Source organism: Magnolia sinica, chromosome 18 (genome assembly GCF_029962835.1).
Source record: "Magnolia sinica isolate HGM2019 chromosome 18, MsV1, whole genome shotgun sequence".
Taxonomy (NCBI): Eukaryota; Viridiplantae; Streptophyta; class Magnoliopsida; order Magnoliales; family Magnoliaceae; genus Magnolia; species Magnolia sinica.
The window spans coordinates 19582341-19605658 of NC_080590.1; the positions used below are offsets into that span (position 1 = coordinate 19582341).

Consider the following 23318-nt stretch of genomic DNA (forward strand, 5'->3'; position numbering starts at 1 on the left):
ACTTTGGTGGGGGTACATATGGTGCATTGTTAGGTGCCCCAAAGAAGTTATTTTGTGGAGGTATTTGAGGTACATTAGGAGCATTAATTTGTGATCCATTCCTCCAACTAAGATTAGGATGGTTACGCCAATTTAGATTATACGTGTTTCCCATTGGTTGCATAACTGACCTTTGGTAGTTATTTATAGCATTTGCTTACTCATGTTCATGCGTGATATTTTGTACAACTGAGATTATTGGACAATTCTTTATGTCATGGTCTGTACCACCACAAATGCTACAAAAATTACCTAAGGAAGTTTGCTTTAACCATATCAACCTTCCTAATATCCAAGGCTTCAACCTTTCTAGCCAATGCAGCGAATTTTACATTAAAGTCGTCTTCCTCTCTTAGGATATACATCCCCGCTTTCTCTCTAGAAATGAGTTTAGTTTGGTCTGGTTCAGCAGAGACATCCCATGTCTGTGTATTCTCTGCTAACATATCTAAAAAATCATAAGCCTCATTATGATCTTTGTCAAGAAAGGTTCTACCACACATCATCTTTATGAACTAACGGATATCCATGGTGAGCCCCTTTCAGAACACATCAATCACGTGTCATGGTTCATAACCATGATGTGGACAAGTAATTAGAAGGTCTTTGAAGCGCTCCCAAGCTTGAAAAAACAATTCATTCCCCTTTTGGGAGAATAACACGATTTCTTGTTTTAGTGCATTTGTTTTGTGCTCGGGAAAGAACTTTTTCAAAAACTCTCTACATAAGGCTTGCCATGTAGTGATGGTATTAGGTCTTAGAGAGTTGAGCCATGCTTTGATCCGATCCTTTAGAGAAAATGAGAATAACCAAAGCTTAAGTATATCCCTATCACCATTATTTACTTGTAACGTTGCAATTACTTCCTCAAAGTCCTTGATGTGCAAGTAGGGGCTTTCAGAATCCAAGCCATGAAATTTATGAATTAATTGAATCACACCTAGTTTAAAATCAATGTTCCCTATGTGAGCAGGGAACACTATACAAGATGGTAAAGCTGATCTCTCAGGGTGTAAATGTTCACGTAAAGTCCGTGGTTGGTTTAACGCATTCCTATGAACTTCATTTTCATCCTCAAGAGGAGGATTAGGTTGATTTTCTCTGTTTTGATTTATAGTTAGATCTAGCAGATTTTGATTTGGATTATCAACTAGGTCTGTCATGGAATCCAAGTGATATTGAGTGCCTCTTCTAAGTGAATGATCAAGGCCTGGAACTAGTCCGTCTTCGGAAGAGAGTCAATTGTTTTGATCCATACTCCAACGGAACATAAACCATCCACACCACACAACAAATACTACTAATTCAAATAGCAAGTATGATACTTAAATTTTTTAAAAAAAAATTACCAACAACCCAAGCCGTAGGGCAGACGATGAGAGTTCAGTCCACAAAGCAAAAATAAATCAACAATCCAGGCGGCAGGGCCGACCATGAGAGTTCAGTCCACAAAGCAAAAATAAATCAACAACCCAGGCGGCAGAGCCGACCATGAGGGTTCACTCCACAAAACAAAAATAAATTAACAATCCAGGCGGCAGTGCCGACCATGAAGGTTCAGTCCACAAAATAAAAATAAATCAACAACCCAGGCAGAAGGGCCAACCATGAGGGTTCAATCCACAAAAATAAATAAATAATTCAAAAAAAGTAAAATTAATGCAGAAATTAAACTATGCTAATTTATAAAATAGATTCAGCGGATGATCTTTGTGATCAAACAGCAACTGTAGGACAATCATAGCACTTGGGTGATAAAATCCCAAGCAGGGCAACGTTATGTCATAGTTAATGCTTGAAAGACCCAACTGAATTTACTTTCAAAGGTTTTTTTTAAAAAAAAACTACAAAAAATTTGAAGGGTTTAAAAGAGAACTTACCTTGAAAAAGAACTTACCTTAGCTATATTGCACAGATCTGATCTACTCAGTAGCTCCCCAGCAATGACGCCAAAAACTTGATTGCTTGCATCCAAGTGTTGAGGTTCGTAAGTAATATCCTATGAATACAGGGTCGATCCCACAAAGAGATGAATTGCGAGACGGAAAAAATCAAATGCAAAACGAGCTAAGTAATAAAAACTAAACTGATGATATGATTTTGGAATTTTTGAATGGATGTAATTCAATTGAATTAAAATAACACCCAAGCTTCAAAGTTCCACACATAGGTTAATGTTCCAAAACCATGATGACTTGGATAACACAACTAGGATCTGAGCACTATGGTCAGCCTAATCGAAAAATAAAATAGTTTAAATATTTTAATAAATGATATAAAAGATTAAAAAATCATGGATTTGCACCATTGATATATATATTCTCAAGCGTCAGTGATTTTAAGAATTCAATATCAATGAGATAATAAAAATCAAAGAAACATAACAGATAGAAAACCTCTCCTATCTAGGAAATCTAATTGATTTAGGGTAAGTGTATCCATCAATGTGGATCTCATATGATGGAGACATACGGATCTCACACCTCGATATATATATATATATATATATATATATATATATATATAGATAACATGCATACATCATTTCTTCTCATCATTAAAACAATCAATCATCATAACTTAAAGAATTATTAAACCCATTGCTTCCCTCCTAGCTTGGGCTAGAGGAAACTTATAAAAACATAACTAAATTGCAGAAATAAAAAACAACAAGAAAGAAAATATGCAAATAGAAAAGATCTGAATAATAATAATAACTATTAAACTTTAATAAAATTAAAAACTCTTTAAAAACCCTAAATTTTGCGTTGGGATGCCTTAAATGATACTTAGAAATGCCCTAGGAACCCCTATTTATAAGTAGGGAACTCCAATTTTCATATAGAGTTGGAAAACTCTATAAATCGCCTCAAATTCACGCAGTTTTTCAAAATAGACTTCTCGCTGCACAGTTTCGTTAAAATAGTCTTTACGCTGCATCATTTTTCAAAATAGACTTCAGAGCTTCAGAATACACTTTTTAGGATGATTTCAGGATTCTTCACTTTAAATCTTCGATTCTTTTCATTCCTCACCTGGTTTTCTTGGATCTTTGGCATGTGAATTCTTCAATTTTGGTCTTCTAAGATCCATCCCTTGTCTTGGTGATTCTTGAGCATCAAATCCATATTTTTTAGCACTCTTTTTCAATCCAAGCTCTTAAATTTACCTTGCAACACATACATGAGTAAAATAGAACATTAAGCTGAATCATGTTCATAAAACCTAGATATAAATGGAAAAAATTATGCATTATTTGAGTCTAAACACTACGCAATTGCCTCTCCTTAATTTTAAACCCACATGAGACCTTATGTGGGGCCTATTAGATTGTCTTGAAGCAAATTCAACCCGTTCACTTGAAAATGATTTTAATTTCATGTCGTATGTTGAAATTTAAGAAAAAAACTCATCGTGGATGAACTATAACAGAGAAAATAATTCAAAATTAATGCACAATGTTAATACAACTGCGAGACACAAACAACTCCATTTAAAACAATAAAAATAAAATTGACCATACCGTGGGTTTATGGCTATCCGATAAAAGTAAACAAATCAAATCGAATAGGGGTGACTCCAATTGTTGATTTAGTGTAGCCCATGTTCATGTTTTCATAAAAACTTCTTGACTTTCACGAAAAGCTACGGCGGTACGGGAGGACGACTGATGAAGGGACATTCTCATCCTGAAAAAAGCCAAAAAATTTTAATATGACTATAATAATAATGACTTTAGATACTGAGGTGATCATCACCTTTATATTAAGGGGTTATTCCATTTCCATACAGTAGATGATAAGATATTGTCCACTTATGGGTAACTTCCAACCTATCACGTGTATTCCACATCTACTCCGTCTGATAGGTTGGTTTCCCCGTTAGAATCACCTTATACAAAACCTAGCTCCATCCACTCCCCAGATCAGCCATGCATAAGCAAATAATGTATAGCCGCAGATAAATAGCATAATACACGTGTAATTTACCTAATGAGTTGATGGGGCTGATTTTTGCACAAGGTGATATTCATGGCAGGCCAGCAAATTCGGGTGGATGGATTTTGCACACGCATGATGGGTTGGAAGTATTTTATCATCCAACTAGTTGGATGTGAGCATTTGGCAACCAACTCGAAATTCTCTTCTGAGATAAATAATAATAATAATATTATTATTATTATTATTATTATTATTATGAGCCTTTCAATTTTGCGGTGGGCTGTCAACATCCACGCTTACAAAAATCAACACAACAGCAGTCCACATCCAACTGGAAAGATCTGAATAGGATCTTCCGATTTGGGATAGTATAATCCATCGAGCATAGGTTTCGACAAACATACGGTCCGGATTCCTCAACCATGAGCCCACTGATCAACAATCGATCGAAATGCCCAGATTCATTTCCCACAATTCCTCGGGGTAAGCATAAGGCGTGTTTGCATGCAATACAACGTTCTGGATTCATGTGGTTTGGTGGGGACGTGGATTGCGTACTGAGTAAACTCTGTGGAAGGCCCCTGTGATATATGTGTCTTATCCACGCCGTCCATCTGTCTTATTAGTTTATTTTTGAGTATGAGCCCAAAATTGAAGTATATCCAAATCTCAACTGGACCACACCATAGGAAACAGTGGTGTTTATTTGTCATCCAACCCTTTCCTAATGTCACACATACATAGATTAAGGGAAAACACAAATATAAGCTTGATTAAAACTCCTGTGGACTTCAAGAAAGTTTCAACGGTAGGCGTTCAATTCCCACTGTTTCCTGCAATTCCCACTGTTTCCTGTGGTGTGGTCTTCTTATATATGCTCTAATTTTGGGATCGTGCCCTAAAATAAACTGGAAAAACTGATGGACAGCATAAATAAGATAAATACATCACGGTGGGCTCCACAAAGTTTACTCAGTACACAATCCCCCTCCATTTGGGGCAATGCTCCACGGTCCTCATTTTCCAGAGAGAGGACGCGAAAAAACATTCGGTCCTCGTGGAGTCCATGTGGGGGCGCAAATGGGTCCGGTTGGGTTGGGTTGGGTTGGGTTGGGTGGGAGGTGACCCAAGACCCGACCCATTTAAAAATCAATCAGAAATTTTGGGCCCATATTCAACCATTAAAATTTGAGTTAGGTTTGAGTCTGGGTCCAAGTCGAAAATAGCCGCCCATTTATTAACTCAGACCTAACTTTTATTTGTTGACTTAGACCCAACTCATTTATCACACAACACGAATATAGGTTTAGAAATTACAATTGATATTTCATACAAATAATATTCCAAACTATTGAATGGATAATAAATTTTATGAGGACCCATACTCCATCGAATTAGTAATTCAGGTTGAACTTTTGGACATACACCTGGCCCTTTGAACCCATACTCACTGTTAGATGATATGACAGTGCGTCAATATCTACATCAGACAATGCCTCTAACAACGTAAATTCTGTTTAGATATCTAAACAAGCTATCCCAATGAAATATTGATATGAATTCCCAATAAATATGAATTCAAATGTAGCAAGGGAAAAGCAGGCCGGGAATTCATGCTGTCCTAACGAAATATTGACATGAATTAAAAGTAAATGTAAATTCAAATGTTCCGAGGTAAAAGCTGGAATCCATGAAAGCCCATTCAATATTCTTGTCTATCATTACCATAGTTCCAAAATTCGGCGACTCAACTCGAACCTCAGCTGAGTCAACTCAACTTGACAAGATTTCAAGCTAGGTCTGTTGGAAACTTTTGACGATAGGGGTGCAACTTGGGTTGAGTTGGGTTAGGTTACTGGTCAACCTAAGCCCAACCCAACCTGCAACATGACCTGACCCAAATTCCAACATGAGGTGCTTGGCCTTAACCGGATCCGACCTTAGACCTTACTCAAACTGACCCAATACGGTTGGACAGTGGCAACCTTATAGTGAGCCATGGGTGGGCATCACGAGTGCGCACATGCAAATGTCCATGACTAAGCAACCAATCCTATCATGGACATCATCACTATCTTTATCATATGCATGACAATAGATGGTCATGACCAATTTAGAAACACATGAGGCTAGGGTTTCACAAATTTTCAGATTTGAAAATTTTCAAAATCCTTTCCAAACTAGACTTGCTTGATGCGGAAAGAATATTATCTGAAAAAGAAAAGTTGTCCGAATGAGGAAAGTGGAGAGCTCTTCCTTTCCCCCTCCTACTTGCGCTCGCCGTACAGATGCCCCCTGTTAGGGAAGCCGATTGCGTACTGAATAAATTCTGTGAGGTTCACCGTGATTTATGTATTTTATCTCCTCTGTCCATCTATTTTATTAGATATTTTTAGTGCTTTAGCTTAAAAATGAAGCACATACAAAGCTTAAAAGGACCACACCACAGGAAACAGTATGAGTTGAACATCTACTGTTGAAATATTCTTGGGGGCCATAGTAGTTTTGGATCAAGCTTATATTGTATTTTCCCTTCATCCATATCTGTATGATCTTATGAACAGGTTGGATGACAAGTAAACATCAATGTGGGTTCATAAAAGTTTCAACGGTGGAAATCATTATTCCCACTGTTTCCTATGGTATGATCCACTTGAGCTTTTTATATGATTAAATTTTGGGCTCAACCCCTTAAATGAGCTAAAAAAAACTGGATGGACGGTGTCGATAAATCACATACACGGTGGGCCCAACTGAGTTTACTCAGTACGATAAGAGCATAGTAACTCGGTACGCAATCCGATTTCCCTATTAGGGTATGTGTCTATATAGCTACCCTATGTATTTCTTTCCTCAAATGGTCCATTGTACGTCCTTCAATTTTTATTTACGGTACAACTTTTATATATATATATATATATATATATGACAAGCCATTTCATCTAAGAGAAGAAGAGCATTTTAAACAGTTCCCATGTGCTCTAATTAACCATGGATACATTGAGTACAAGTAATACGGTAATTTAAATTGATTGGATCTCTCAAACACTATATACAATTGTGCTCAAATTTCAGATAAATGGTCATCGTGAAGATTTCTACCATTTGGTCAATCTAGGAGAAATTGAACACACCCATGAACATGATCAAAATAGAAATCAATGAAATCAAGGACTCTACTACACTAACAGCCTTCCTTTTGTCCTACTGCATTAGAAGTTTGTGATTCTGCTTTAACCCTTGTATCGAAATTAATCTAATCCCTCCACCATCATGGTTAAGGTCATCAATACTGCTAGATAACATCAATGTCATCAATGGACAAGACTCATATTAGGTTTCATTTCAAGAGCACAACTCCAACATCCATTGCATGAAGATCTCTTTGCGCCTCCGATCCCTTAGCCCTACTCCCAGAGTTGATGTGCAGCTCTCATCCTCTCATGCGTTTAGAATAAATCAGAAAAAGACTTCTTCTCTTTTCTTTTTTTTATTTTTCTAAAAACTTGACAATATCTAAACAAGGATCCATGAGGCTGTGAAATTAAAAATACAAATGTTTCAAAATAATATAGATTTCTACTATGTTTGGAAATCCGCAATAACTCAACCAAGTTACTTGCAACTGTCTTTAAGCAGTTCATTCTTCTTCTTTTTTTTAAAGTAACGGTGGCCCACTTTATGATTGCACTGGACCATTCATCATTGGCCCAGGCCTGGCCTAGTCCAGACACCCGACCTTGATTTCGAACCCAAGTCCTTCCCTTGGGCAAATCAATGGCACTAACGGGCGGCTGCCAGGCCCATTGCCACCTCTACTGCAACTATAGGCCAACTCATGGATGGGCCAACGGTTTTTAAGGGAAAAAAAAAAAAGAAAAGGAAAAGTAAGTAAAATTTCCTGACCATTTGATCAATATAACTTTTTCTATTTTCTATTTCGTGGACAGTTTTGGTCTTGTTTCCTTTGGCCATCTAAAAGTAGGTAAGGGATGAGTAATGAACTTTTAATTGAATGGCTTAGATGTGTCTTCCAGGCGCATGCTCTCCCACACAAAACTGAGGAATTATAGGATCCTCGTTAGATGGCTTTGTACGTTACCCATTTTGAGAAGTGGGCCCATCATATATTGATCTTAATTGCTTCATGCAATGGATGGATTTTATTTTATTTTTGTTAGGATTGGAAGATGGACAGTTACGAGGAGGTACACCAATGGTATAGATTCCTCCGTTGAACCTCTTTTGTTGTATTTCTTTTTGTTCTTAACCATCCAGCCGCAGGCCTCAAATTGAAAGTCGGTGCTCTTACGAGGAATGGTCTATCCACCAGTGGTAATGCATCAGGTAAATGGCCTCCCCTCATGTATACTGTGAAAGCTTCCGTGCCGGATCCTATGTAATTCTTCTTGTATCCTACTACTGTTCAATTACCTCTAAACAAGGTTTGAAATTGTTGCACGCATCGTCAATCACGGAAACGAGTGTGCATATGAGGGGAAAAAAAAAGTATAAATGTAGCAAAAGTAAAACAAGATCAATAACAACGCATATACAATCTAAGCCCAAGCTTCGATTGGCCCACCACTCCAGTAACCATCCCAACAAAGTCAAAAGCTCTGCCGGTTGAACTGACATGTTGGCCTTATGGATACGCTTGAATCCATGCATTGTCCCAATCACCAAGCCTCTAGGCTCATCAGAATCAACCAGCCTAGAGATGAGCTGGGCCATGGTGGCTCAATTGCAGTTCTAATTTAATAAGGATACGTGAGTTTTCAATTCTAACAAGTGGGTCCCACGGCTCGGTAATCCAGACTATTGCACCACTATTATGACTTTTTTGGTTAAATATAGATTGCTCTTATATCTCTTCTTAAGTAGAATCGGGCTCCTCTTCTTGCCACAGGTAGAAAAATTCTGCTTGTAGCAATTTGATTGGGTTACATCATCACACACTATATTTAACACATATTAATGACAATGTAAGTCATTATACAGACCAATTACGGTGCAGGAAAATAAAAAATTTCTACTTATGACAAGCAAATACTCTGATTTCTCTTAATAATTCTTAAGCTGGTCAAAAAGAGATTGTTAGCTGGCTTGTATTTTTGAGGCATGCGCAGTCAACTTTAGGACACAAGAGACTAACCATAGGCTCAGTTGTCAGAACTGAAAACCCATGCGTTGTATGGAAAAAATGCAAGCCATCTTATCATCTATAATCCAAAGGGGTACCACTGCTACAAATATAGCTGACATATCGCGATATTTTCGTCAGAAATAGAATGGAGGAATTATTGCGTTAATATCGTGAGATTTTCAAAATACCAACAGTTTTCAATTTTCTACCGTTTTATCTCGATATTGATATAGGATCTATTTTTAAAAAATAAAATTATCCAGCATATAAATCCGTTTATAATTAAAAATATTTATTAGTTAAGTATAAATATTTTTAAATTATTTTATTTCCAAAGAGATTTTTGAAATCGAGATATTGCCGAGAACAAAAATTGCCACTTTGGGCGGAATTGTTTCTCGACACAAGCGCGAGTGCGGGGAGAGCAGCAATCGTTCCTTTACTCAGACGGAGTTCGGAGATACAGATGTGTGGTCCCACCTGAGTAATGAAGGTCTGACTAACGAGCGGTCGAGATCCAGGTTGTTCATCTGGTGGACCTGGTCCGATCCTTTGGTGGATGACATATATATGAAAAGCGGACGGCTAGAACACTTTGCAAGGCTCTTATCAGGTGGGCTATACATGATCTTCAGTTTTAGATCCGAACAATGGGCCCCATTACAGTTGTAATCATTATATATAGGTTTGGGGTGGGATGCTTGAACTGCCGTCCATATATTCGGTTATTAAGCCATATAATGTAGAGACCCTAAAAGTAAGAAGTGTGATGGATAAGCTTCTAACCCTCTTTCATATAAAAAGATATCTTGATCCCTCACCAACACAAGTGAGAAAATCCAAGTATAGTTGAAGGTTCTCCTAAGAGGCTATTTGATTTTTAGTGTACCAGGAAAATATTTCCAATAAAAAGTTCATTATTACCTTTTTACTTTGTTTGAAATCTCAAGTGTATTCTCGTCTCAAAAATTGGTCCAAAAAAGCTAACTTAAATTTATGGACCCCACTGTAATGTGCATGATATATCCACACAGTCCATCTATTTTAACAGAAGATTTTAGGGCCTGTTTGGCCGGCTGGATTACACGGGCTTAGGTGGGATGGAATTGCATCTGGTCTCGTGCCAATTCCACTCCATGTTTGGGAAGAGTGGAACAGCTTGGAAGTAGGTTAGACGGAATCGTATTGGGTCTGGTGCCAATTTCACTCAATGTTAGCAAGTTGTGTAGGTCCTACCATGATGTGTGGGCTATATCCACACCATGCACCCATTTTTCAAGATCATTTTAGAGCATGGGCCAAAAAGTCAGGTAGATCTAAAGCTCAAGGGGACCCCACCATAGAAAGCAACGGGGATTGAATACTTACCATTGAAAACTTTTTTGGTGCCACATAGGTTTTGGATCTGCCTCATTTTTAAGCCCATGCCATATAATGAGGTTACAAAATAAATGAACGGCTTAGATATAACGCATGTGTGTTATTCTCAATAGTTTCAAATGATAGTGGGTATATCCTTTCAATGTACCACCCTATAACAAACAAAGCAGGCAATTAAGCTTATCCCATAGTAAGAGGGAACAACCCCTGCCATGCGTAATAATTACGTTTTTGGAATCCCATCCCACCTAATCCTTTCCAAATGCAACTGGCCAAACAGGCCCTTAGGGTCTAAGTCCAAAATTGAGATAGATGCAACGTTCAAGTGGCCCATACCACAAGAAACAATGGTCTTAAACGTCCGCCATTGAAAATTATTTTGTTCATTAGACCCACATTGATGTTTATTTGTCATTTAATCTATTCATGAGGTCATATAAACATTGATAAGGGGTAAACAAAAATATCTACTTCATCCAAAACTTTTGAGGGCCACACAAATTTTTATACGTTAGGCATCTAATTTCCATTGTTTCCTGTGGTGTGGTCCACTAGAACTTTGGATCTGCCTCATTTTTGGGTTCATGCCCTAAATGAGGCTGACATATATGATGAATGGTGTGGATACGCCACATGCATCATAATGGGCCTTACATTCATTTGGCAGCCATCGTCGGTTCTAGCGCTGAAAAGTTTGGCTGTCAATGTCAGCGTCAGAAACAATGTGGTAATTACTTGAGTAAGTAATTATTATCCATTTACCATATAATTACCTCTTATATGGAAAATCAAATAGGCCCTAAAGGTGCAAAGTGTAGAAGATCAGGATTCAAATGCTACATCAAGGAATCGGCAGTCTTTCTAATTAGGTATGCCTTGTGATTATCATGTTAAATCTCTATTATTGATGCATGAATGATCCGAATACGGATCTAACACACTTGGCTCATTGTTGACATTGGTGTAAACGTGTGAGCCCCACACAATAACTAGACCCACCTAATCTAAGGGACATACCACTTGCAGTGGATGAATTTTGGAGTAGGCACTTGAAATTCTGAAGCCTACTCACCGCAATGCAAATTCTCTCTACTTCTGTATAAAGATGACGCGAAGTGTCAAAAATAGGCAGGGCTACTCGTCAGAAGGTTCACACATGCACTGGTAAAATCTTCTAAACTGTCCGTAGCTTGATTCTTGTGTGGCCCACCTGATTGTGATATCAAAATTATTTGTGGTCGAGGTTACATGCTTGGTAGGACCAGCAATACAACCATCAGGTATATCACAAGTGTTGTATTTGTAATTTTTGCACAACCCAAGTCCAATGGACCAATCATCTACATCCGTGAAACAATGGACCCCACTTGGTAAAACCCAAAAGCCAGATATACTATACGGATCATGTAAGTCCTTCCAAAGAATTGAAATTTGTGTCCACGAGATAATATCATCTCTCTCTGAATAGTGTTGTAAATGAGCCAGGCTGGCCTGTCAGGCTCTTGCGCTTGGCCTGCTTCCAGCTAGACTTGGGCCGATATGTGAGCAATGACTGGGCCTAGGCCTAAAACTAAAGTGCATTTATTAATTGGGCTGAGCTTGGTCTATATGTAGATATCCGTTAGCCTGGACAATTTATCATTCCAAGGGTATATGAAAAAAAAAAATAAAGGAGGACGCGGAATGCGTCCTTCCCCGCCCGTCTTCAGCTGGGTGAAGTATGGATCTTATCCACACCGTCCATCCATTTTTTCCGCATCATTTTAACTCACAAACCCAAAAATTAGCTAGATAAAAGGCTCAAGTGGACTACAAAATGTGGATTAAACTCTTACCGTTGAAAACTTCCATGGGACTACAGAAGTTTTGGATGGAGCTGATATCTGTATTTTATCTTCATCCAGATCTATGTAACTTTATAAATGGGTTGGATGTCAAATAAACATCACGGTGGGCCCTAGAAAAGTTTCGATGGTGAGAATCATTATCACCGCTGCTTCCTGTGGTGTGGTCCACTTGAGCCTTGGATCTACCTCACTTTTGGGCTTATCCCTTAAAACAAAAAAAAAAAAAATTGGATGGACGGTGTGGATAAGACACCTATACATTAGGGTGACAACTCAAAGCTCCTGCCCGTTCCCCGCTGGAGACAGGCAGGGGTAGGATGCAATCCGGGTCCATATTAAAAGGTTTGACATATATTTTTATTCAATGTATTTTTTAAAATATCATATATTAAATTTAAGCTAGACAACTTATTAATAGTAATTAATATTTTTCTAAATGACTATTATCAAATAACGATCAATTCTAGATGTTTTAAATAGATTCGAGCTTGAGAGCAAACCAGCTACTTACAAGGCTAGTCACAGGTTGACCCGATTATTAACACACAGAGCCAGGCTGGGACCTGTCCATTTTAGTCCATCACGGCCCTTGAGAGATGTGTGGACGACCAGTCATTTAAAGTGTAAGCCGGTGGATAGTTGGGATGCTGGGAACGAGTATGGTTATCAATATCACTGTATTTAGGGATAAGAAAATGGGAATTCTAAAATGGGATTGTCCCTAAAAAAGTCTACTGACTACATGGCACTATTGATATCCCTACCATGTGCTCATCTCTCACCAACCCCACCTTTTATTGAGAGATGGCCCATTTGTCACGGCTGTGATATGCATGAAATAAAAATCTACGGGAAAAGATGAGTATGACAATCTTTATTAATATTACACGTGTGGAGGAGACCCGGAAAGTGCAGTTGGGAACCATTGAGGTTGATCATCCTTAATAAGTGTGAGACCCGTATCTTAGTCCGTACTGTTCCGTTGACTCCCGTGATCCTTTCCGTCAAAGTCCGGCAATCTGTGACCTATAATCGATGTTTGCGCGCGACCCTAAGTTGTATCCTGTAAATTGAGTCGGCTTAATCCGAGACTTGTACCATTGCGATCGCACTGTCGCCGCGGTTCTAACGCCGCGACTTGCGCACCGATCCGATACATAGGTTCGAAGATGTGGGCCGGCGTTTATTTCGAAGAAAACACCGCGCATTTACAATCCCAAGAGAATCTCTACAACATGTCTAATCAATCAATTAAATCAATCAATCACCTCACCTATGCTTTCTTTCTTCACAAGTCAAGCAACCACCAAGTCAACTCTCTCTCACCCTTTCTCTTACACACCCATGCATGTCAAGTACACCATCACCTCACCCATCACTCACATCCATCACCCATCTCTCACTTTCTCTTTACAATCACCCTCTCTCTCTCATTTCTCAACACACTTTCCAAGCAAGGGAAGAGACTGCACGTCCAAGCCATTTCAAGAGAGAAAAGAGTAAGTTGTGTGGCCAACTTTTCACCCAAAAACCATCATCCTAGTCATTCAAACCTCATCACCCTCCATCAAAGTGAAGCACAAGGAGATCGGTTTTCCATCGGATTACGAAAATCAAACGGTGGGTGCTTCCATAGGCTAGATTTTTCATGTTTTGATGATGGGCCAAGTGAGGCCTACCGATTGATGGTATGAATCTCACTTTGGACCCTAGATGTGGCCGATGGCCCACCTTGATTCTCGTTATCATTCCATGATGGAGCCATTCTCCATGAACCCCATCATGATGTTTATTTTCCTTGCATGAAATGAGGTCATCTAGACCATCCATTTTGGGTGGAGAAGGAATCTTCATTGTTGATCTTTGATTTGGTGGGCCCACCTGTATTGGGACCCATTTGATGTATGATTAAATGAAAGGGAGGGCTCATAGTGGTGGAGCCCTCCATCACACGTGTCCCTCTTCTCTCTCTCTCTCTCTTTCCTTTTTTTTATTTGTATGTGATGATATGGCCATGTGGCCCACCCGGATGGACCCCACCATGAAGCATGTATTTAATCCAAGCCATTTGTAGGTGGGGCCCACTTTATATATGTGTTGTCTCCACACCATCCATCATTTTGTGGCCCACCTGAGTAGGGCCCACCTTCCATACTTGGAATGCCCAAACTATCCAGCGTCCCTGGACGCTGGACGTGAAATAAACAAAAATATTAGCTTGGTTCAACAAGCTTTTAAGTGGACCACTCCTACAGGCCCCACCTTGATGCATTGATCAAATCCACGTCATCCATCCTATTTCTTAACTCATTTTAGGCGTTGAGCCAAAAAATGAAGCTGATCTGATTTTTGGATGGGCCATAGCATGGCAAACAATGTTGTCTACCGTTAGAATCTACTTAACGTTTCGATTCGCCAAAACATGTCGTATATTGGGCTCTTTTGGACAGTCTTGAGCCATGGAAACCAATGGCTGGGTCAAATTCCCCTGATGCAGGCCCCACATAGGAAAAACCTCAGAAAAACTCCCTTTTCTCAAAAAAAAGACATGCACATTCATAGGCAGCAGGTGATGTTGCTGCCGTCAGAGGATGCGCAACAGCGTCCTACTGCATTAGACGGTGGCCAGGGGTCCCAGCCGTGGGCCCCATTGGGATGTGTGTTTGGCATCAACCTCCTGCATTTGGTAGGCCCCTTTGGGGCAGTGGGCCACCCCAAAAATTAGCCCTATCTGGAGCTCAGGTGGCCCACAAGATAGGAAATAGTGGGATTGAACGTCTGTCATTGCACCCCTTTTGGGTGTCCCAGAAGTTTTGGATCAGCATGAAATTTGTTTTTCCTTTTCATTCAGGGTCTGTGTGACCTTATCAACGGGTTGGATGGCAAATAAACATTATGGTGGGCCCTACGTGAGACCCACCTTTACCGTTTGAAGCAGCTGACACTGCAACGTACAGTAGCTCTATAGTTGTTGTACTGACGCCAGTAGGGCATGTGGGACCCAGCTGCTGCATGGGTTCCATCCACGTCGTCCGTCCATTATTTAGATGGTGGAACACCACCATGATGCATGTGTTGTATCCACCATTCATCAGGTTAGGATGGTGGGACCCACCTGCAGTGGGAACGGATTGGCTGGGTACCTCACACCAGTTATATTGCTTGCTGGTATATTGACGCCATCAAGCTTGAGGGTCCCACTACTGTACGATGTCAGCAAGTTCTGTAGGCCCCGCAATGATGTATGTGTTTTATTTAGGCTGTCCATCTATATGGGACCCACCATGATGCATGTGTTGCATCTAAGTTGTCCAACCATTTGAAAGATCATTTTAAACCTTGAGTTCAAAAATGAGACAGATCCTGTATCAAGTGGACCACACATCAAAAGCAGTAGGGATTGAGTGTCTGCCATTGAAACCTTGTTGTCACATAGGTTTTGGATCATTAGGAAATTTGGTTTTCCTCTTAATTCAGGTCTGTGTGACCTTATGATAAGATTGGGTAGAAAATAAATGTTATGGTGGGCCTTGAAAGTTTTAAATGGTAGATATCATTCTCACCACTATTATTTGGAGTGCAATCTAGTTGGTCTTTTGATATATATATATATATATATATATATATATATATATATATATATATATATATATATATATATACACACACACATATTGATGTACTTGTGGCCATCCATTGAGGTCCACCTTGGTAGATATATGAGGCCCATGTGATTAGGCCCATCTTGATGTATTTGTGGCCCGTTGTTGAGGCCCACCTTGATATATATAGGCTTAAGTTATGAGGCTCATTTGATGTATTAAAGGCCCGTGGGTCAAGGCCCAATGGAATGTATATAAGGCCCATTGAATGTGATTCCACCATGGTTTATGTGTTGACCTTTATGGTGGGCATGCCTTGGGAGCAATGATGGTTTGACGTCCACATTGTAAGTACAATGTTGGTTAAATGTCCACATTGTAACTCTCCTTAGGGCCCATTGATAGGCCCATACTTGTTGATAATTCATCACTTTATAACACGCTTAGTATAATTTCATGACTCATGCCATACGCATCATATGTACGCATGATATAAGGAATGGAGATGTATCTCACGGTGGGCCCTAGAGACACGGTCGGAAGACCCTTTAAGTAGGGTTGCAGGCCATTTGAGGACCCATGGTTACTTTTCTTATACTTTTCTTCTTCCTTTTTGAACATGTCTTCTGAGGGTCCTGTCCCCTAAAACGATACAAAAAAATTGGATGGACGGTGTGGATAAAACACCTATACATTAGGGCGACGACTCAAAGCTCCTGCCCGTTTCCGCTGGAGACAGGCAGGGGTTGGATGCAATCAGCGTCCATATTAAAAGGTTTCACATATATTTTTATTCAATGTACTTTTTTAAATATCATGTATTAAATTTAAGCTAGACAACTTATTAATAGTAATTAATATTTTTCTAAATGACTATTATCAAATAGCGATCAATTCTAGATGTTTTAAATAGACTCGAGCTTGAGAGCAAACCAGCTACTTACAAGGCTAGTCACAGGTTGACCTGATTATTAACACACAGAGCCAAGCTGGGACCTGTCCATTTTAGCCCATCACGGCCCTTGAGAGATGTGTGGACGACCAGTCATTTAAAGTGTAAGCCGGTGGACAGTTGGGATGCTGGGAACGATTATGGTTATCAATATCAGTGTATTTAGGGATAAGAAAATGGGAATTCTAAAATGGGGTTGTCCCTAAAAAAGTTACTGCATGGCACTATTGATATCCCTACCATGTGCTCATCTCTCACCAACCCCACCTTTTATTGAGAGATGGCCCATTTGTCAAGGCTGTGATATGCATGGAACAAAAATCTACTAGAAAAGATGATTATGACAATCTTTATTGGAATATGGCATATGAGAGCCGGGATCCAAGAATGGGGCACTACGGAGGCTATCGGCGCCGGATTCGGTGAACGAAAATTTTGTGAGCCTGATTTCCGAGTTTGGGACGTTACAATGAGCCACCTTCCATAATTCAAAACTGATCCCGCTCCGTTTAATGAACTTAGCTTTAATAACACTTTGTTGAGGGCCTTGCACAAAACCTTAGGATCTAGCCTCCCAAAATAAACAAGAATTATGGAATAATAATGCAATGAAATAAATCAAAGCACAAATCACACGACACGAGATTTTTACGTGGAAAACCCTCAAAGAGGTAAAAACCACAGAACCTCATCCAGATCAACAATCCACTATGAAGTAGAACGTTACAACTTTCTTCACTCATGCAGGAGTGGATAAACAATAAGAAAATAAAAGAAAAACGGAAAAATCTCACCGATCATGAGGACGTAGAAGCGCTAAGATGTTGATTGCATAATAGATCACCTCTACGAGCATAACCTCTCTTCTACAAGCTTCCTCTCTCTCTCTTTCTCTCTCTCTCTCTCTCACATTTGATAGCCCTAAACCCTTTAGCAAACCCTTGCAAAGCTTTAAGAAACTTTCTTGCATTACTTAGAAAATCCTTAGGCACCCCTATTTATAGTTTAGGAAATTCCCTTCCGCACCCTGTCGCGAAAGACCTCAGATTTCCGCAGTCCGCATAAGATCTGGACTCAAATCTGCGTAAACTTGACTGGTCAAGCCAAGTCCTCCTCGACCAATCAAGTGGCCCACTCGACCGGTCGAGTACTTCGGAGAAAATACATCAATTGATCGCTGGACTTTGAGTCGAGCCCCACTCGACTGGTCGAGCGCCACCCACGACCAGTCGAGCAGTGCGGTGAACTATTCCGAATTTTCAACCCGCTATACTGTCTCTCCCCTAAACTGAGGAGGAAAACCCCCATCATCGATAATAGTGTCGGTGCCTTTTGAAAGCACACAAACATTTGGGATGAACCTAAGGGCATGTTTGGTTTTCTAATTTTCTATGTAATACAAAGTAAACGTGTTGTTATTATCATTTTGATGTATTTGCTTAAACTTGAATAACAACTATTAAATTGAGAGTCAAATACTTCAACAAAGGATAAAGAAAATTGTACTCATTACATTTTTTGTTATAAAACTTTTATTTTAACAATAATGTTTAAGTAAAGAAAACATTAGCAACTAACTCATCATTGCAATCAAATACAAGTAATGTCATCATGTAATTAAGACGGGTGGCAAACTCATTGCGGTCAATATAAGTGATGCCACCACACAATTACAAGAATAAATTATTGTTATCTTTTTCCAGCCATTTATAGTTGTAATCAGAAAACTAAACTCACACAAAGATTGCAGTCTACTAAGTTGGGTGTGTTTTTTGTGATAATCATTTTGCCAAATGATTTGGATTTTCAAACACATACCACATGAGAGCATGTGTGTCAAATGTCCTCAATCCATGCCTTGCTAGCTACATTTTTAAAAAGAGGGAAGGCTGCAAAATTCCCAACAAAGGCACAGCTATGGATTTAATTTAAAATGCAAATTGGTGGCATCCAAACACGTCCTAATATGAATGCAAGTTTGAATCGAATGGAATACATGAGGGGAAAAAAAAAAGTATAAATATAGCAAAAGTAAAACAAGATCAATAACAAGGCATTCACAATCTAAGCCCAAGCTTAGATTGGCCCGCCGCCCCATTAACCAGCCCAACAAAGTCAAAAGCTCCCCAGGTTGAACTGACATGTCGGCCTCATAGATATGCTTGAATCCATGCATTGGCCTAATCACCAGCCTCTAGTCATCAGAATCAACCAGCCTAAAGATGGGCTGGGCCATTATGGCTCAATTGCAGTTCTAATTTAATAAGGATTCGTGGGTTTTCAATTCTAACAAGTGGGTCCCATGGCTCTTGGTAATATGGACTATTGCACCACTATTAGGACCTTTTTCAGTTGAATAAGAATGTACTTTTATCTCTTCTTAACTAGAATTCAGTTCCTCTGCTTTCCAGTCAGGAAAATCTTGCTTGTTGCAATTTAATTAGGCCACATCATCCCATAGTGTATTTAATTCGTAATGTTGTCAATGTTAGTTATTATATTAAACAAGCACAATGCAGAAAAATAGAATTTTCCTGCTTGCGATAAGCAGATGATCTGAATTCTCTTAACTGTCCTTTTGCGACCAAAAGAGATTGTTATCTAGCAGATAATTTTGAGGTATGCACAGTCAACTTTAAGATACAAGAGACTAATGGTCTGGATCATGGAACCATAGGCTCAGTTGTCAGAACTGAAAACCCATGCGCCGTATGCAAAAAATGCAAGCCATCTTATCATCTATAATCGAAAGGGAGGTACCACTGCTGCAAATATTGCTGACATATAGCCATATTTTCGTCATAAAGAGAATACAGGAATTATTGCCTTAATATCGTGAGATTTTCAAAATACCGATAGTTTTCAATTTTCTGTAGTTTTATCTCGATATTGATGCAGGATCTATTTTAAAAAATCAAATTATCCAGCATATGTATCCGTTTATAATTTAAAATGTTTATTAATTAAGTATAAAATTTTTTAATTATTTTATTTCCAAAGAGATTTTTGAAGTCGAGAAATTGCCGAGAACAAAAATTGTCACTTTGGGCGGAATTGCTTCTTGACACAAGCGCGAGTGCGGAGAGAGCAGCAATTGTTCCTTTACTCGGACGGAGTTCAGAGATACAGATGTGGTCCCACCTCAGTAATGAGGGTCTGACTAACGAACGGTCGAGATCCAGGTTGTTCATTTGGTGGACCTGATGATCCAGGTCCGATCATATGGTGGATGACATATGTATGAAAAATTGGACGGCTAGAACACTTGGCCCATTGTTAACATTGGTGTAAACGTCTGAGCCCCACACCATAACTGGGCCCACCTGATCTAGGGGACATACACCTTGCAGTGGATGAATTTGGAGTATGCACCTGAAATTCCGAAACCTACTCACCGATGGACGCGGATATCCTGCTCAGGCCTTTCGCAGTAAGTTCCTGCGCTACCTAGGTGGGGCGCACCGTAATGTTTGTTAGAAATCCACACACCTGTCCTTTTTTTTTTTAGATCATTTCAGGACATGGTGCCAAAAATGAGCCAGTTCCAAGAATCAAGTGGGCCGTAATAAAAGAAAAAGGTGGGTAGAGAAATTACTACCGTTGAAACCTCCCTGGGTCTGCAGTGATGTTTACATGCCATCCTTAATGTTCATAACGTCCTTGACGGGATGAAATGAAAACACAAATATTAACCTCATTCGAAACTTCTTTGACCTCACAAATATTTCAACTGTGGAAGTTCAATCTTCACGTTTGAGGCCCACTTGAGTATTGGATCCGGTTCGTTTATGGTCTTATATCCTAAAATGATCTCAAAAATCAGATGGACAGGGTGAATTTCTCACAAACATCACCGTGGGCCCCACTTAGGTTCCCAGCGCAGCAGGAACTTCGTGGGAAAGGCTTTCGGAGGAAATCCGCGTCCGTATAAAGATGACGCGAAGTGTCAAAAATAGGCAGGGCCACTCGTCAGAAGGTTCACGCATGCACTGGTAAAATCTTCTAAACTGTCCGTAGCTTGATTCTTGTCTGGCCCACCTGATTGTCATATCAAAATTATTTGTGGTCGAGGTTACATGCTTGTTATAGGACCAGCAATACAACCATCAGGTATATCACGAGTGTTGTATTTGTAATTTTTGCACAACACAAGTCCAATGGACCAATCATCTACATCCGTGAAACAATGGACCCCACTTGGTAAAACCCAAAAGCCAGATATACTATACGGATCATGTAAGTCCCTCCATAGAATTGAATTTTGTAAGTGTCCACGAGATAATATCATCTCCCCCTGTATAGTGTTGTAAATGAGCCAGGCTGGCCTGTCAGGCTCTTGGGCTTGGCCTGCTTCCAGCTAGACTTGGGCCGATATATGTGAGCAAGGACTGGGCCTAGGCCTAAAACTAAAGTGCATTTATTAATTGGGCTGAGCTTGGTCTATATGTAGAGATCCGTTCGCCTGGCCAATTTATCATTCCAAGGGTATATGAAAAAAAGGACGCAGAATGCGTCCTAGCCCCGCCCGTCTTCAGCTAGGTGATGTATGGATCTCATCCACACCGTCCATCCATTTTTTTTTTTTTGCATCATTTTAGGTTAGAAGCCCAAAAATTATGCATATCCAAGGCTCAAGTGGACTACAAAATGTGGGTTAAACTCTTACCATTGAAAACTTCCATGGGGCTACAGAAATTTTGGATGGAGCTGATATCTGTGTTTTCTCTTCATCCATGTCTATGTAACTTTATGAATGGGTTGGATGTCAAATAAACATCCTGTGGTGTGGTCCACTTGAGCCTTGGATCTACCTCATTTTTGGGCCTATTCCCTGAAACGATACGGAAAAGTAGATGGACGGTGTGGATAAGACACCTATACATTAGGGTGACGACTCAAAGCTCCTGCCCGTTGCCCGCTGGAGACAGGCAGGAGTAGGACGCAATCCGCGTCCATATTAAAAGGTTTCACATATATTTTTATTCAATGTATTTTTTTAAATATCATATATTAAAAGCTAGACAACTTATTAATAGTAATTAATATTTTTCTAAATGACTATTATCAAATAACTATCAATTCTAGATGTTTTAAATAGATTCGAGCTTGATAGCAAACCAGCTACTTACAAGGCTAGTCACAGGTTGACCCGATTATTAACGCACAGAGCCAGGCTGGGACCTGTCCATTTTAGCCCATCACGGCCCTTGAGAGATGTGTGGACGACCAGTCATTTAAAGTGTAAGCCGGTGGACAGTTGGGATGCTGGGAACGAGTATGGTTATCAATATCAGTGTATTTAGGGATAAGAAAATGGGAATTCTAAAATGGGCTTGTCCCTAAAAAAGTCTACTGGCTACATGGCACAATTGATATCCCTACCATGTGCTCATCTCTCACCAACCCCACCTTTTATTGAGAGATGGCCCATTTGTCAGGGCTGTGATATGCATGGAACAAAAATCTACGGGAAGTGATGAGCATGACATTCTTTATGAATACTGTCCCCATGGTACCCTCCCCTGCCAGGTGCAACTCACCCACTGCAACTTACCTACTGCTACACCCGGCATGCATTTAGGGCTATTGGATGGACCACAGTCTGATATGGCATTGGTTGAATGATCTTGACCGCTCGATTTCATCTGTTAATTTTGGAATGCAGACCATCTTCTTTTCAGTGGTCATTTGATGCTCATCAATCGGACGGTTAAGATTGCACAAGGTCATTGGGCTAAAATGGTGTCCATTTTGTTGGATGACAAGTTACTCATTTTATGCCATCAAAAGCTTTCACAACGAGAAGTAGCTCACTAGAACTGGCCCACCACTAATATTAGTTAACTGGAGAAGAAGAACGGCTAGGATTTGGCACGGCTGAATGAGGACCTTTTGCCATCCAAGCGACTGGTCCTTACTCTTGCTCCAGTGCTAAACTCTTAGGGCGCGTTTGGCTAGGCCCATCCCACGGGAATAGATTGTAATAGGGTGGATTGCATTCAATGATGACTGTGTCAGTGGATTGCAGGCAATCCCATGGGATTGCTAAATCCAGGGAATCTACCACCAAGTATGTTTGGCCCGCCTGGTCAATCCCGGGATTACTCCCAGCCAATCCTTTCCAATTTGTTCATCCAAACATGTCCCAGGCAAAAATCATGGGATTAGGTGGGATTAGGAGGGATTGGGTGGATTTCAAGGTAATGATGGTGATGTCAGTGGATTGCTGGCAATCCCATGGGATTGCTCCAATCCAGGCAGAATTTCATCGTGCTTGTTTGGCACGCCCGGCCAATCCCGGGATTGCTCCTTCCAATCCCTTCTAATACAATCTAATCCAATCCAGCCTGCCCGGCCAAACAAGCCCTTAAGGGCTGTTTGGTGCGTGGGATTAGATGGGTTTAAGTGGGA

General features: G+C 39.9%; 1 non-coding gene across 1 annotated transcript; it reads left to right on the plus strand.

The window, feature by feature from the left end:
* The first annotated feature begins 612 nt into the window (after positions 1–612).
* LOC131234151 (small nucleolar RNA R71) lies at positions 613–719 on the plus strand. Its single transcript, XR_009165559.1, has one exon. It is a non-coding gene; the product is annotated as a small nucleolar RNA R71 (small nucleolar RNA).
* Positions 720–23318: the final 22599 nt, after the last annotated feature.